A 14,988-nucleotide genomic window follows, 5' to 3' on the forward strand; every position below is an offset into this window, starting at 1 on the left:
TCATTAACATTAGGATTTTCTTTTTACTATTTTTTGTTTTAGTTTGTTGAGTCTCAGGTCATAAATCAAAAAATCTGAGACCTTTGACTAGAGCAAGCAGCTGGCTGCTCTCATTCCAGAGCATCCTTTACCGGAGCAACCGCGTCTTGCTCTGTCAGGCTGCTCCGCGTCAGGTAAGTATCTCGAACAAAAAAAAATGTTTATTCTTGATTTCACCTTCTCTCTGATTTATTTTTACACCAGGACGTTGTGAAGTAAGTCTGGGGAGGGTTTCGTCGTTTACTAACTCGTTTCTTTCTTTTGTTTTTTTTTCTTTTGGGTCAATTTGAGTCAGTTTTTATTGAGTCAGTCAAAAATTTGTGGGATTAGGACCTTATTCCGGTTGATCGCTATCCACCTCGTGCTTTAGTTATCTTATTCTGTGACCTTAGCATGGCGAAAGACACACATGTGGACCTGGAACACCCTGACATATCTCACTGATTCTCCAGACGTTCTCAACCGATCAGGTTACACTGGGTAGACTTAACTCCACCTTACTACTTGAACCTAATCTTAACTGAAATTCTTCTTGATATGGGCATTAGATCATGGAAACGAAACACACTCAGGACTTCTTATCCTTTTTATCCATCTTGCTGATCCTGAGTGTCTAACTCATCTTTAGCTAGTTCTCACCCTGCACCTTAGCCTTTATTCCACCTTCATGCATTTGTTTTTCAGTGTCTATGTGCAGATATGTGCAAAAAGGTCGGAGAGGAAATGATCAACGCAGCCCTCCTACTCATTACTGTTGCCAAAATTATGTCAGAAAGGAGAACAAGCAGATTAAGGGAGCAACCGCTCCATAACCAATGAACTGTGCAGAGCAGGGAGGAGAACCAATGGTCGCAAAATCAGAACCACCAGTGGCACTCAGAACGATCATGTATTACTACCTCCTTCTTCGTCACATCACCATATCAGTCTTCAAAAAAAAAAAAAAAGCAAAAAAAAAAACGAGATTAATTATGGGAAGGGGAAGAAAGAAAAGAAACATGGAGCCACTGGAAAGGTCGAGCAAGAAGTTGGTACCAAGTATTGAAGAGTGTGTAGAGGAAAGTGGAAAGCAGAACATCAGTTGCCTGTTCCGTCATCAGAACAGTCGCACCAGATAGAGCAAAAACGAGTAGAGGCTGTGGACATCAATGGATCTATCCTCTCTGCCATTTGTGTGATATCCTGCATCCTCTTCAATGAAATGGTAGCCCCTAAACACTCTTAACTCCACCATTAAATATCCTGTTCCACACCTAGACCGTCTACCCTGAATGATGCCTGTGATGAGAAGCTCACGCTACTCTTAAATGAATGTAGGGAGTTCTGTCCTATAGTGTTGCCTTTTCAGGTTTGAGATGAAGAGTATGGAGCCGATTTTTGAACAGCAGTCACTGGGGTTCCGGTAAAGGTGTGTTGTCCTAGTTTTACTGCTTGTATGGTTCAGAGATTCGTGGTTAAAGTATGGTTGCTGAGAATAGGAGAGTTCCCACACTTCAAACACCTTCTCCCTGTTCTTGATACTTGACATTGTTTGAGGACAAACAAGGATCTAAGTCTGGGGGAATTGATATATGGTGTTTTATACATCTTGTATATATGCTTTTCAATTGGTTTTTAAGTCTTTATCGAGTCTTCGTAATCCTTTTCGAGTCATTACAGGTCTGGAGTTGCATTGGATGGGAGATGGACCAGCTGGAACAAAAGAGGCAGCAAACAGTGCAATTTGGTGATTTTCACGCAGAACAGTCTTGATGACTGTTCCAGATAGCGGAGCAACCCGAGTGACTGTTCCGAGTGAGTGTTCCAGCGGCAGAGATTTTTAAGGAAACTACAACCTATTTCGGGATTTGCCCTAATCTCTCTATTTTCTCTCCCAGCCGCCTGTGGCTTTGAGATATCTTTTTCTGTTTTTCCTGATTATTCTACGCTAGTTTACAGAGAGGAACCAGACCCGAAAACTCCATTGTTGGATTTGCTTATTGTAAAGAAAGAAGGATCTCTACACTCTTGAGAAGAATCCTGAACCCTATCTCTTTTTATTTTATTGATTCAGCATGTTTTCTTCATCTGTTATCTCTGTGTTCTCTGTAGCTATGGCTGAGTAGTCAGCTTGCTTAGTCTAGGGTGTTAGGGTGTTAGATCCGTAAGCTTGACATAAATAAGTTATAAATCGATTGTCTTCATTCACTGTTGTTCTTAAGGCTTGCATCAAGTTAACCACTTAGTGCCTGATTCTAGGTTTAATCTATTCATCAAAAGTGTTATAGGTTGCTAGACATAACTTGAATGAGCATTGCATCCCTAACCAGCGAAAGTAGATGTTAGGGTGTTTTGTGAACATGTCGGACTTGACCTCTATTGCTTGCTGTCGCATCTTGATCCAAACGAGAGTTTAGGTATCAAGATCGATCAGCATAGGGAGCAGTACCACGACAGTGGACTGTTCTACTTGAGTGATCCGAGTTCTAGACTTGCTCTTAATTAAACTTGAATAATTGTTTGGCTCACACTTGCTTAACACCCGATCAAACCACCCTAGGCTAGCATTTTAGTTATCTGAATACTTTAATTAATCTTGTTACTTGTTTCTCACGAAACCCTCAAATCTTTAAACCCCCATATTGTTTTAGCTTGATATTGATCCCATAAAGATAAAGTGTAATAGTTGGTCTCTCTGGATTCGATCCTAAAGTGCTACATCGACATACCATTCGATTGTGGTAGTGTGCACATTAGGTTAATTAGTATGCGTATACACGTAATATCAATATGTGTCGTCAAGCGAGAGTAAATAGATTGTAGATTTTAGGTCTGGTTCTTATTGCTCTGATGGCTCAAATGTACATTTGGTTTCCAGTTGCAGCCGGACAAGAGGAAGAGATACACTGATCGATGTGTTTCCTTCTCACTGAGTAATTGAGTTTTTGAGTCGCCTTTGGGAGCAGATTAAATCGGTCAAGTTCCTCTTTCTTTTTGAATCATAGGTACTTGCGAAAAATAGGTCACAGTGATATTTAATTTGTTAGGAGATCGTTCTGGTGTAGTGAAAACCTACTCAAATTTTCCAGGCATGGAAGATTTTCATTTCTTCATCTGTAATTTTCTTGATAATAGTTATAATCTTTTGTCCAAATCCTGTGTTTTCTTTGTTATTTCTTTCGTGATCTTAACCTCAGGGAGAAGTGATGATTCTCTTTTGAAGTTTGAAAGAACGTGTTCACAAAATTTGTTAGAAATCCAAGTCTAAAGACATGCATTGGTAAACACGAGAGGTGCCCATGATTCATTCGTGAGTCTGTGATAAAATCTTATCAAGATTATTTGAACTTGTTGGAGCCTTCATGATAAGAATTTAATTGTCTGCAATCACACTTTTGGAAACTTTAATCGCTTTCTTTTTACTGGCCATAGCATCCGTACAACAAACGACATTGCAGTCTGGAGCTGCCTTAAGACCTTTTAAATTTGCAGATGTAGTCTCATGGCATATTAATTCAAAAATTATTGTATCAGGCTTAAATAAATGACTAAGACGAACTTGAACTGACTGTATTATAGCAATTATATAATTTTGTCTCCAGAAAAAAAGTGAAAGGTAGAATTAACATTCTGATATGATGAAGTTTTGATCGGTAATTTAATGCTCATCTATAACATTTGTAACATGTCAAGAGAAATGGTCTAGTAAAATCCAGCAAAAATAACCGGTGGAATTTGTAATATCGAGGAGAAGATTACATATATGAGGTACACGTAATAACACGAACTGATAGGAAAGAAAGACAAATACAGATTTTAGAAGAAAACAGTGCAACGTGTAACTACCTAAGAGTCTGAATAGTAACGGCGGATTTGGTAATATAAGCGGTACGAAATTAAAGTGCGGGACGGTCCTACTATGGTTCATGCAGTAGGTAGGATAATGGCAGTTTTGATAAAATTAGCAGTGCGCAATTGTGTTTGATTGGTGAAAAAATATTTGCGGTTTTTCTAGAAAAATATTAAAACAATGTAAATTTTTTTGAAATTATTTTTTAATTTCGTAATCAAATTTATAGAAAAAAAGTTTTGGTATTGAACTGGTTTACTATTATAATTAAAATATTTTAGTTTATAAATTATATTTTTAAAAATTGGTTATTCCAGCTATCAATTTCTTTCCAAATTGCAAATTATAGTTAAAATATCCAATAAATAACTAAATTATATAAATAATGTAACTAAATTTTAATAACAAGTTGATTCTAATTTGTATTTTATAGATCTATTTTCTACTAAAATTAATTTTCTTATTCTTAAAATAATAATATTAATTTTTCTCTCAGAAAGTATAAATTTGAAAAGTAGATCATTATAGGAGTTAGTTGAATTTATATTAAAGAATATGTTTACAGTAGAGTATTTTATAAATATATTCCTTATGTTCTTAAAAAATACATATTCTATATTTTCACACATTTTAATAAAATATATTAAATTTGCATAATTTTTTGTATTTATTTTTTCTCAATAACTTTAAGCTAATAAAAAATCAATTAGTACAATTAAGTGTTTTGAAGTTTGCAATTAGTTAATAAAACATGCATTAAAAAATAAAAAATAGATTTTTTTGAAACAATTTTTTTTTCTATAATATGTAACTTTAAGGGACGGAGGGAGTATGTGTTATTATTATTATTATTTTATCAATAAAATAAGAAAAAGTAGTTTTTATTATTATTTAATTTGTTGTCAAGTGCGGTTTTCATATGTACAACATGGTAATTGGTTCTTTAGAAAGGCAGTGGGGACGATGAATTAATTCACTCATTTGAAAACAGTGAATTACTTTTTACATTTTCAAGAAAAACGCTATTTATAACTTTTGTATATTGATTGGTGACAATTAGCGGATTTAAAAAAAAATGTAATTGAATTCCGTGAATTAAATGTTTCTATTCATTACCTTAATTTTTTTTTCACTAATAAGTAAAGTATATGCTTTACGTTGACGACATTTCTTTTTTATAGAAAAAAAAAGTTTAATCCAAAGATTAAGTTTGTCACAGTTTTATAATAATCTAATAAACGTGATTTTTAATAACTCTGACATTATCAGATTGTTATAGCAATACCATGTCTTTTTCCTAAATATTTTTTACATGATTCTTTTAATTTTTGAATGATACACCTTTTTACAGGACAATTTTATTTCCCGAATGATGCACCTGTTCACATACCTCTTTTAAATTATGAACAACACACTATTTTCTTTTCTTTTTTTTTAATTCTTAAAGACACATTATTTCACGTATCTCTTTTTGATTTCTGAACTGTGCGTCAATTAATCGATTGATATGTTCAAGTCTCTAGTTATCTTAATTCCTCGTACGTACCACCATCATAGTTAAATTTTGAGATCTTTGGATATATATATATATATATCCCCTATATATTATTTGAGAAGCATTACAACTTTTTTTTAGTCACATGTCATCACTAAGATGATTCTTAGAATCATTAGAAAAATATGTTGGTCCATCTAATTATATAATAAGTTTTTTATTAAACTAACAATAAATTCATCATTAATGTACTTTATTATTTCCTTAAATAAAATTTACGAAATTGCCTAATGTGGCTAAAGTATACATGACAATTAATAATTTTGAATAATAAAGATTTGATAAAAAAATAGTGTATCTTCTATCATATTTATTTAATTTTAAAATATTAAATAAATTAAACAACCACAATAACCATGTAATAAAAATTTAGATTTTTATGTATATGTTATATTTTGAATTTTTACAAACGGTTATAAATTACTAAAACTGTTAAAAGTCTCACATTCGAATTTTATGATCCAAGGTTTAAAATTTTTGTTATGACAAAATACAAATGATTACAAAAATTATATAAATAAAAAGTCTAATTTAATTAATTATTTAGATTAATATATATATTGTTTAAAATTAAACTATAAACCATATAAAATACAATATTTTAGTTCCAAAATTTACTTTGAACAATTGTTTTGATAAACGTTTTGAACGATCATTAACAACTTATTTTTTTTAAAAAAAATTATAAATTACTAAAACTATTAATCCCACAATGAAAATTTTGTCATCAGTAATTTTTTTTTTTCTATAAAAGATACAAATGATAAAAAAAACTATATGAGTAGAAATCATCATTTAATAGACATTAATATTAAAAATATACTAAAATATATTATCTATGTTAGTATCATTTAAATTTAATTACATATCCTATCAAATATAAAAAATAATATTTTTTGGATTAATAAAATTGATTTATATGTTCGCACCAATTTAATTATATATTTAATAGTTACTGGCTTTTAATTATTTAATATATATTTATTATTTCATAATATGTAAAAATATTTAATACATAAAATAATTTAATATATATAATGCTGATCCCGCGCACTTGCGCGGATCTTAACCTAGTATATATATATATTTCTTGTAACATCTTCATCATATTTTCATAGAAATGTTTTATCTACATATAAAGCAAACATGTTTTTGTTTTCTACTCACATCATTATTTTTTTATAAAAAATAGTCAAATTCAACGATTGAAGTTATCATAGTTTTATAATCTAACAAAAAGAATTTAGTATTTATAATATTTGAAATTATCAAAATGTTTTAGCAAAAGACATGTTGCTCTATATCTCTATTTTTTTAAATATATAAATAAAAAGTAAAAGTAAAAAAATATGAATGTGATAGATATAAAATCATCTTCGACTGTATATTATAGAATATTTAAAAAAATTAATAATATCTAATAATCTTTTGGATTTTATCATAAATATAATGTGAGTGTGCCATATAAAATAATTTTTAAAATGTTGTTTTAATTTTAAAATATATTTTCCGTATATTAATTTATTCAACTTCTGTTGGAATTTTCTAAGATAGTTTATCTAGCAGTTGTAAAGTTAGAAACTTAATAAAGTAAATATTTCTAAACTTTTATATTACAATATTATTTAATATCTAACTAAATGTGGTGATGTTAGTGATAAGATAACTACTAAATCTAAAAACTAAGCATAAAATTGGAAAACATATCTCTAAATTGAAAATAATACATTTAGTTTAACTCATTGTAAGTGGTACTTCCATGCGTGCCACGAAATTGGTTATCAGGAAAGTATAATTTAATGGTTTAAATTAATATTATAAATGTGAATTATTTATCTAGAGTTCATATTGGAAATAAATGGCAACCATTCATTGAATTAATTTTACCTCTTCCAATTGTTTCTTTATTTTTTTGTTATTCTATAATATAGTATTCTTAAAAACATCTTTTATCTTGGAGAACTTTATGCAACATATATTTGGCACTCTATTTCCATTACATAATATTTCATCCAACCATCTTTTTATATCTAATCTTAATTTAATTTTCTTCGTATTTTTAGGTTAGAATATAGAGGAACTCACTTTTTAATTTTCTTTAGATTAACATTTTCTATAGGAATTTTTAACCTAAATGTTTTAGATTAGTTTATTTTAAATATGAATTACTTACATAGAGTTGAGATTAAGGCATCCAGTCATTTAAGTAGTTACTTTTCTTAGAATGGCCATTTCATTCTGTTGAAAAACTTTTCAACAGTGGCATCTTCTAAAATTGTCACTTGTCTTGACAATGAAATCTTGATTAGGGTTAAATATACCTAAAATCATGTTAAGTATTTTGTACGGCTCTGTTACGTATGTATTCCTTTTGTATAGAACGTTTGGATGCATATAGAAATTGAGATATATGCTTTTTGGTCCACCAAATTAAGATATATACATGATCAGAATTTCGGAAAAGACATATACGTGTGGCAGTATCCTATTATAAACTTATCTTATGACTATATGACTATAACAGGAGTTTCACGTTGCCCACAACACACATGGCAAGACAAGCTCAGCGACAAAGAGTTGCGGTTGGCAAAAGCTTAAGAGATTGCGTGAACATACTGTCTACACGTAATAAGCACGGAAACGAATTTTCATTTAAGCCTCCTTTTATCAACTTTATCTTGGAGCATGATTCGAAAGAAAATGATATTAAGTAAGAATTAACTTGTATTCTTTTCTACTTAAAATTAACTTGTATTGACAGGTACATTTTGCAATTGGGAACCGATGCAATCTACATGTACGTCCAAGGCCGGATCTGGAACAGCCGAATGAAACATTGGTCTCGGTCCCCAAAATTTTTGAATATGTTTAAGCCCCCAAACATTGACTCCGGCCCCCAGAATTAGAAGTTTTTTTGCATATTTAAGCCCCCAAACATTGACTCCGGCCCCCAAAATTTTTAGAGTTCTTAAGAAATGTTTCAAGCCCCCAAATTCTCAGATCCGGCCCTGTGTACGTTTTCCATAGTGTTAGCCAAAGATTTAGACGGTCAAACATGTAGCTAGAGATTATTCAATCGCTCTCAAATAGTCATGTTGTAGAATACATGTGTGAGTTGTTAGTTTTCTTGTATTCGTAAAACCTTGAAATATTATCTTATGGTTTTCCTCTGGTTAGCTGAATTTTGTTTGTATTTTGAACTTCATGAGATGGCTCGTTACATTTTTGTTAGAAAGCTTAAATGTTTATTTGGAAGGGACTGTGTTGTATAATGAATTTGGTGCCAGAATGTTTATTATGAGAAACCAAGCAAATTTTTTAAAGTACTGATAAATGACATGCACAGAAATATAAAGGATGGGGGCAAATGTGGTATCAAATATCATCCAAGATTTGCATATCGTCGTATTATTATGGCTTTTCATTTTATTTTCGGAATAAAATGTGACTCGTCCAAAGTTGACAATTTCCAAAACAATCATCCTTTTGTGTTTTTGTTGTTGTTGTCGTTGTTGTTTTTTCTATATCAGATTGATGATGAAATCTCTCAGTTTCTACTTTTTACGGTAAAACCCAACTTAATATTTTCTAAAATGTCATGTATTGCATTTATTTAGTTTTCATATTAACTTTCTATAATGTCATATTACCGCATTTATATAGCCAAGTATGTATTTTTTTGTTTAAGACTTCAATGATTTAGTACGATCAACTGATCATAGCCATTTTGATTTGATCTACAAACTTTATTTAAGTTTCGAGTTCTGATATTTTTTTAAAGAAATTAGGTAAAAGAAAAACCCAACCAAATTAAACAAGTAACAATTTTTTTTGTCGGCAAAGAGTATATACCAACTGTGCTTTGAGCTAGTGGTTTCGTGATTAGAATTGGTTATAATGTGTTTATAATTTGATTTTTATTGCGAGAGAATGTTTACACCCATGACTTGATCCTATTAAAATGAAACATTGGAATGGGACTCCCACTTCATGGGCCCCCAAATTTTTTTAGAAACTTTATATACATATAAAACTAGGTGTTTTCCTGCACCATGTGCAGTAAAATGTTTTTTTAAATCTAACTTATATTTACAAATAAATTTTATTAAATATTATAGATTTTCCTATTTTCTCATAATATTTAATATATATTTGATATATATTAAATCAATTTGTATAAAGCTAATAAAAATAATATAATTATCAAATATTATAAAATTTATAGATATATAAGATTAATGATATTATAAAATTTGTAGATATATAACCTAAACAATATTATAAAATTTGTAGATATATAAGATTAATGATCTTACGATTAGATATTTAAATTTTTAAAAAATTATAGAAATTTTTGAAAACTTTAATAATACAAATTGTATAAGTATACAAAATAATAATATTTCGAAATTTGAAATGTTATATATGAATATATTTATTTTATAGATGATGTATGAGCTATTACCATATTTTAAAAAAGTTTACCAAAAAGAAATATCAATATTAAATATAATATATGAATTATTACCATATTCTAATAAGTTTGCCAAAAATATAAATCAACATTAAAAGAAATTATTCATGTCATATTTTTTCGGAAGCCATGTCATCAATTTAGTAGCCATGTCGTATTTGTCTTGTGAAATTGATTGTAAAAAATACAAGTGGCAAAATCACTTCGCAAATATAGTCTAGGGGATGTATACTATACGGAAAATTCCGCTTGTGGCCACTGGTGGGATTTACATGGGGTGATCACCAACCCTCTGGATGCCTCTGCGGACTCCCCGGCTAAGCTCCGATGGATGGTCATTGGCGCTAGTCGGATTCTCTCGAGGCTTCGGATACCAGAATCATCAAAAAATGTATACTATATAATTTAAAACTATATTATGAGACAAAATTTATGATTATTCATTTTAAAAATAAGCATTTACCAAATAAAATATATAAGAAATTTGATTTTTACTAAAAATTAGATAAAATTTCAATTTTGCACGGGACCCATTAACGTTAGGTCCGGTTCTGTTTACACCATGTCTAACTATTGATAAAATCAATTTAAAATTAAAGATCCAGACAACTTCTAGTTATTTTTCTTTTGTAACTAACAACTTCTAGTTATTGAAAAAAAGTTCTTTGCAAAATCATATTTATTGATATATAATAAACAAGATTGCATCGAATAATAATAAAAAAAAAATTGATTCATTATTATGTCACGTCAATATCTACGGTCTAAATGATTGGATTTACTAATATCTCTTATATATTAGATTATAGTTGATAATAAATTCCTAACATATATATATATCAAACATATAATATGATTGTTTGGCAAAGAAAATATAAAACTTTAGAATATCCTTCAGAGTTAGTACGTATATCAAATCCCCTATCATTGCTATCATACTATTACGTGTTGAATTGGCTATGGTTTGGCTATTAAGTAGTGTGATTGACTCACATAACCTTTAATAATTGCATATTAAAATACAAATAATTAAATCTTGATTAGAATAATCACTAAGCCTTTTCCAAAAGGTTGGAGAAAGTTTAGAAACGTTTGGAAAGACTAAACCATAAATCATCTCCATTTCTTAATGGGTTTTTAGTAATTAAACCCCTCAACTAAATATGAATCGTAAAAAAAACCATCAACTAAAAATCCTATGAAATAAACCCTCAACTTCAATTTCGTTAACATATGTTACCCTCCGTCTAGAAAACCGTGACGGAAGGTGACATATGTTAACGGTTTGTAAGTTGAGGGTTTATAATGTTGAAAACTCTGTTGAGGGTATTTTTTACGATTTAAAAATAGTTGAGAGGTTTTATCACTAAAAGTCATTAAATGTTATTAAATTATTTATTATCATTTATACATTGTTTTAGATTGATTAAAAGCCTTTAAAACTAATTTTTAAATTTTAATACATTAATCTATTATAAAATTAATTTATACATCTTAAATTAATAATTTTCAACACTACTTACAACTTATTATAACTTCAAAACACCACGGTTCTTCGTTTATGAGCAGCATAAATCTTTATCCTTCTTCTTCAGCTAGAAGAATGTAATCGCTTAGATAGCTTGGTATCTTGGTTTCTCTGGTCGATCTACGAAGCTCATGTGGTGGTTCGTTGTTGGTCTTGTATGTAGGCAAGGCTTCTATGAGTGGGTTTGTGTCTCCTTCTTCCTCTTTGACTCCACTATTCTCTTCTGGTATTGTTTCTTCCGCTTCATCTCTGATGCCTTGGTTCCCGAATGCTCCAAGTTTAACCGTGAACGTTCCTGGTTCCTTAGGATCATCCCGTGTTTTGCTCCATATCCATGATCTGCCTTCATCAAACACAACATCCCTACTCACAACTATCTGTTTTGTCGTTGGATCCAATAACATGTATGCCTTAGAACCAGGCTCAGTTCCAAGATGTATCAAAACTCTTGACATATCATCAAGCTTTCGTAGGTGTGGAGCGTCTATCTTCGTATGTCCAATACAACCAAACACTCTCAAGTGCTTTACACTTGGTTTTCTTCCTTTAAACACCTCGTATGGTGTTTGCGCGTTTAAGCTTCTTGTTGCCACTCGATTTATCAAATATGTAGTGTGTCGTATGCCTTCTCCCCACATGTAGTTAGGCATGTTTGTGTGCTTCAGAATGCTCCTGGTCATCTCAAGCAATGTTTTGTTTCGACGACCACTCCATTTTGCTGAGGAGTGTATGGAGCGGTTAGATGTCTGTGTACTTCTGACTCCTCACAAAACATATTGAACTTTGTTGAAGTAAACTCGCCGCCTATATCTGTTCTAAACGTTTTAATGCTCTGTTTTGTTTCTTGTTCTACCATTGCTTTGAAGCTTTTGAACTTTTCAAACACGTCGCTTTTCTCTCTCAAGAGTATCGTCCATAAATAGCGAGAATGATCGTCAATAAGAACGAATATGTACCTATTTCTTGCTGCAGTCGATGGAGTTATGGGACCACATAGATCTCCATGCACTAGTTCGAGCAACTCTGATCCTCGGAAAGACGTCGACTGTGGGAATGATGCTCTTGTTTGCTTTCCACAAAGGCAAGACTCACATATCTCCTTCTCAACGTTGATCTTCGGTATCCCTAGAACCAACTCCTTTTGTATCATCAGCTTCATCGAGTCAGTGCCAATATGTCCTAATCTCGCGTGCCATCGTGCACAATCGGAGTGTATAGCCATGTGAAAACACGATGCATTGTTTATGTCCATCGCGACTTTATACAGCCGGTTACGTGATCTAGTTTCTAGTACGATAAGATTCCCATCTTTATCATGTAGCGTCAGACAATCACCTCTCATTCTTACATCGCAGCCTGCTTCAGTGGCTTATCTGAGGCTGATGATGTTGCTTCGTAGATTAGGCATAAAGTACACATCCTTTAGAAGTTTCTTCTCTCACGTTTGCATGAGGAATATAATAGATCCTTTTCCTTTAATATCAATACATGAGTCATCTCCAAACCTTACCTTCCCGGTAATTTTCTCATCAATAGACCGGAAATAACTCCTATTTCCCGTCATATGGCTACTCGCACCATTGTCCAAATACCATACTCTATCTCCATCAGAGCTTGACTCGAACTCATTTGGACGTATGTTTCGTTCGTTGAGATACACAATCTCGTGCATCATTAATGCATCTGCTGCCTCTGTATCTTCTTCTTTAGTTTCTTGTGTTTCTTGCAGCTTAAGAAGCCTGTCGTGACAGGTTGCCGTAAAGTGACCTACTTTTTCACATCTATAGCAAGTTACTTTAGAGGCATCACGATTCTCCCAATACAACCTAGATGACTCTCGGATTTCCCAGTAAGACCTTCCACGTCCTCTTCCTCGATTATTATACCTCCCTCCTCGGTCTCTTCCTCTATAGTCGACATGGTAGTCTCGATTTGATTGTGTTTCCATGTTGGCATACATTAGTTTGCTTTGATCATCTTGGCGATCTTCTTCTTCTTCGCATATGCATTATTCATAAGCCTTTAAACGCCCAGTGATATCTTCAAAACTAGTTGTATTCAGGTCCAGAATTTGCTCAAGTGAAGCAACTATATGAATGTATTTCTTCCTTGGTAAACACTTCAGAAATTTCTTCACCAATTTGGTTTCTTCCATGACTTCTCCTAAGGCGGCTGATTTTGAAGAAATCTTGGATAACTTCCCAACAAAGTCGTATATGCTATCGCTATCTTTCATCCTGAGACGATCGAATTCAGACATAAGAGTTTGTAACCTTGCCTCCCTTACCCGGTCCGTACCAACATGACGTGCCTTGACTGCATCCCAGACTTTCTTGGCCGTCTCTAGTTCTCCAACTTGTAGAATCAATGCTTCCGGGATTGACTGAAACAATAGGGCAAGAGCCATATCGTTTTTATCGACTTCATTAGATTCATTCTCCACCACTGCCCATACTTTATGACCTTTAAGCAAGGTTTTCATGCGTATTGCCCAAACGGTATAGTTGGTGGCGTTCAACATCTGTCATTTTGTAGAGGATGGTCCTCCTCCTTCTGTAGGTTTCGTCGGTACTATATCTCCCATGGTCGCTTCTTCTTGATCTTATTGTGGCTCTGATACCAAATATAGTCTCAATAGATCGTATAAGAACACAACTATAAGAACACAAATAAAGAACTCTCTTTATTAATCTCTCTTAAGGAAACACTCAAAAACCTTAAGGTTCTCAATCACAATATACTCTAAGACTCTCAAAGGTATGCAACACTCTTGTAACTCTTTATATAGAGATTATATTTCCTAAACTCATTAGGAACACATATTTCCTTTTTTCTTCTAATCCTAAATTCTTTAGGATAACTTAGACTCCAAGTTATCTTTAAGCTTATCTCCAACAAATCTTAGGTGAACTTGAAATCTTATTTCTTTCTTAAGAGTTAGAACACAAGTAGATTTTTTTTTCTTTTTTTGAAACTAGCTTATTGTAGATTTTTTTTTTTGGAACAACTTTGTAGATCTTACTCTTAGAAACAATAGAAACTGAAAGTCAAGTCTATGCGATGCCGCGTTCTAAATGATTCAACATTTTGATACATTAAACATATGAGTGCTGGTTAGGGATATTGTGATCAGTTGATTCATTGAGTCCGAAACCGACTCAACAATGTTTTGATTATCATTTGGGGCGCAGAAGGAGCTGCCAAACATCAAACAACATCGACTTTTTGGGTTGAGATTGCTCGTTTGGTTCTGGCAGATTAACTTTTATATTGGCCGTAGCTTTTTTAGTCGAGTACAAACTGATTCATGAGATTTTGGTCCACAAAAACATCTCTAGTCTAATCAAAGAAGAATGCCCACTAATCATTGAACATAGGAAAATTTTCCAGCCATGTGATATTGAGTTGAGAGTACAAACTATAATTTGTTAACAAGCCATAATGGTCCAAATACTAAAGAAACATGCCCTTGACACCTTGTGTGCATTCAGCAAAAAGAAAAGATCAGGCCATCCGTCAATAGACCAAAACCATTTGGTACACACACACACATAACATATTGA

The 14,988-nt window shown here is 32.0% G+C and overlaps 1 protein-coding gene across 1 annotated transcript in view; it reads left to right on the top strand.

The window, feature by feature from the left end:
- LOC106402612 overlaps positions 1–3,654 on the top strand; it is a 13,286-nt gene extending 9,632 nt beyond the window's left edge. The window contains exon 4 of the transcript XR_007317984.1: positions 2,897–3,654. The gene's annotated coding sequence lies outside the window, so the exon portion shown is untranslated. The remainder of the gene's footprint in view (positions 1–2,896) is intronic.
- Positions 3,655–14,988: the final 11,334 nt, after the last annotated feature.

This window comes from Brassica napus, chromosome C1, assembly GCF_020379485.1.
Source record: "Brassica napus cultivar Da-Ae chromosome C1, Da-Ae, whole genome shotgun sequence".
NCBI lineage: Eukaryota > Viridiplantae > Streptophyta > Magnoliopsida > Brassicales > Brassicaceae > Brassica > Brassica napus.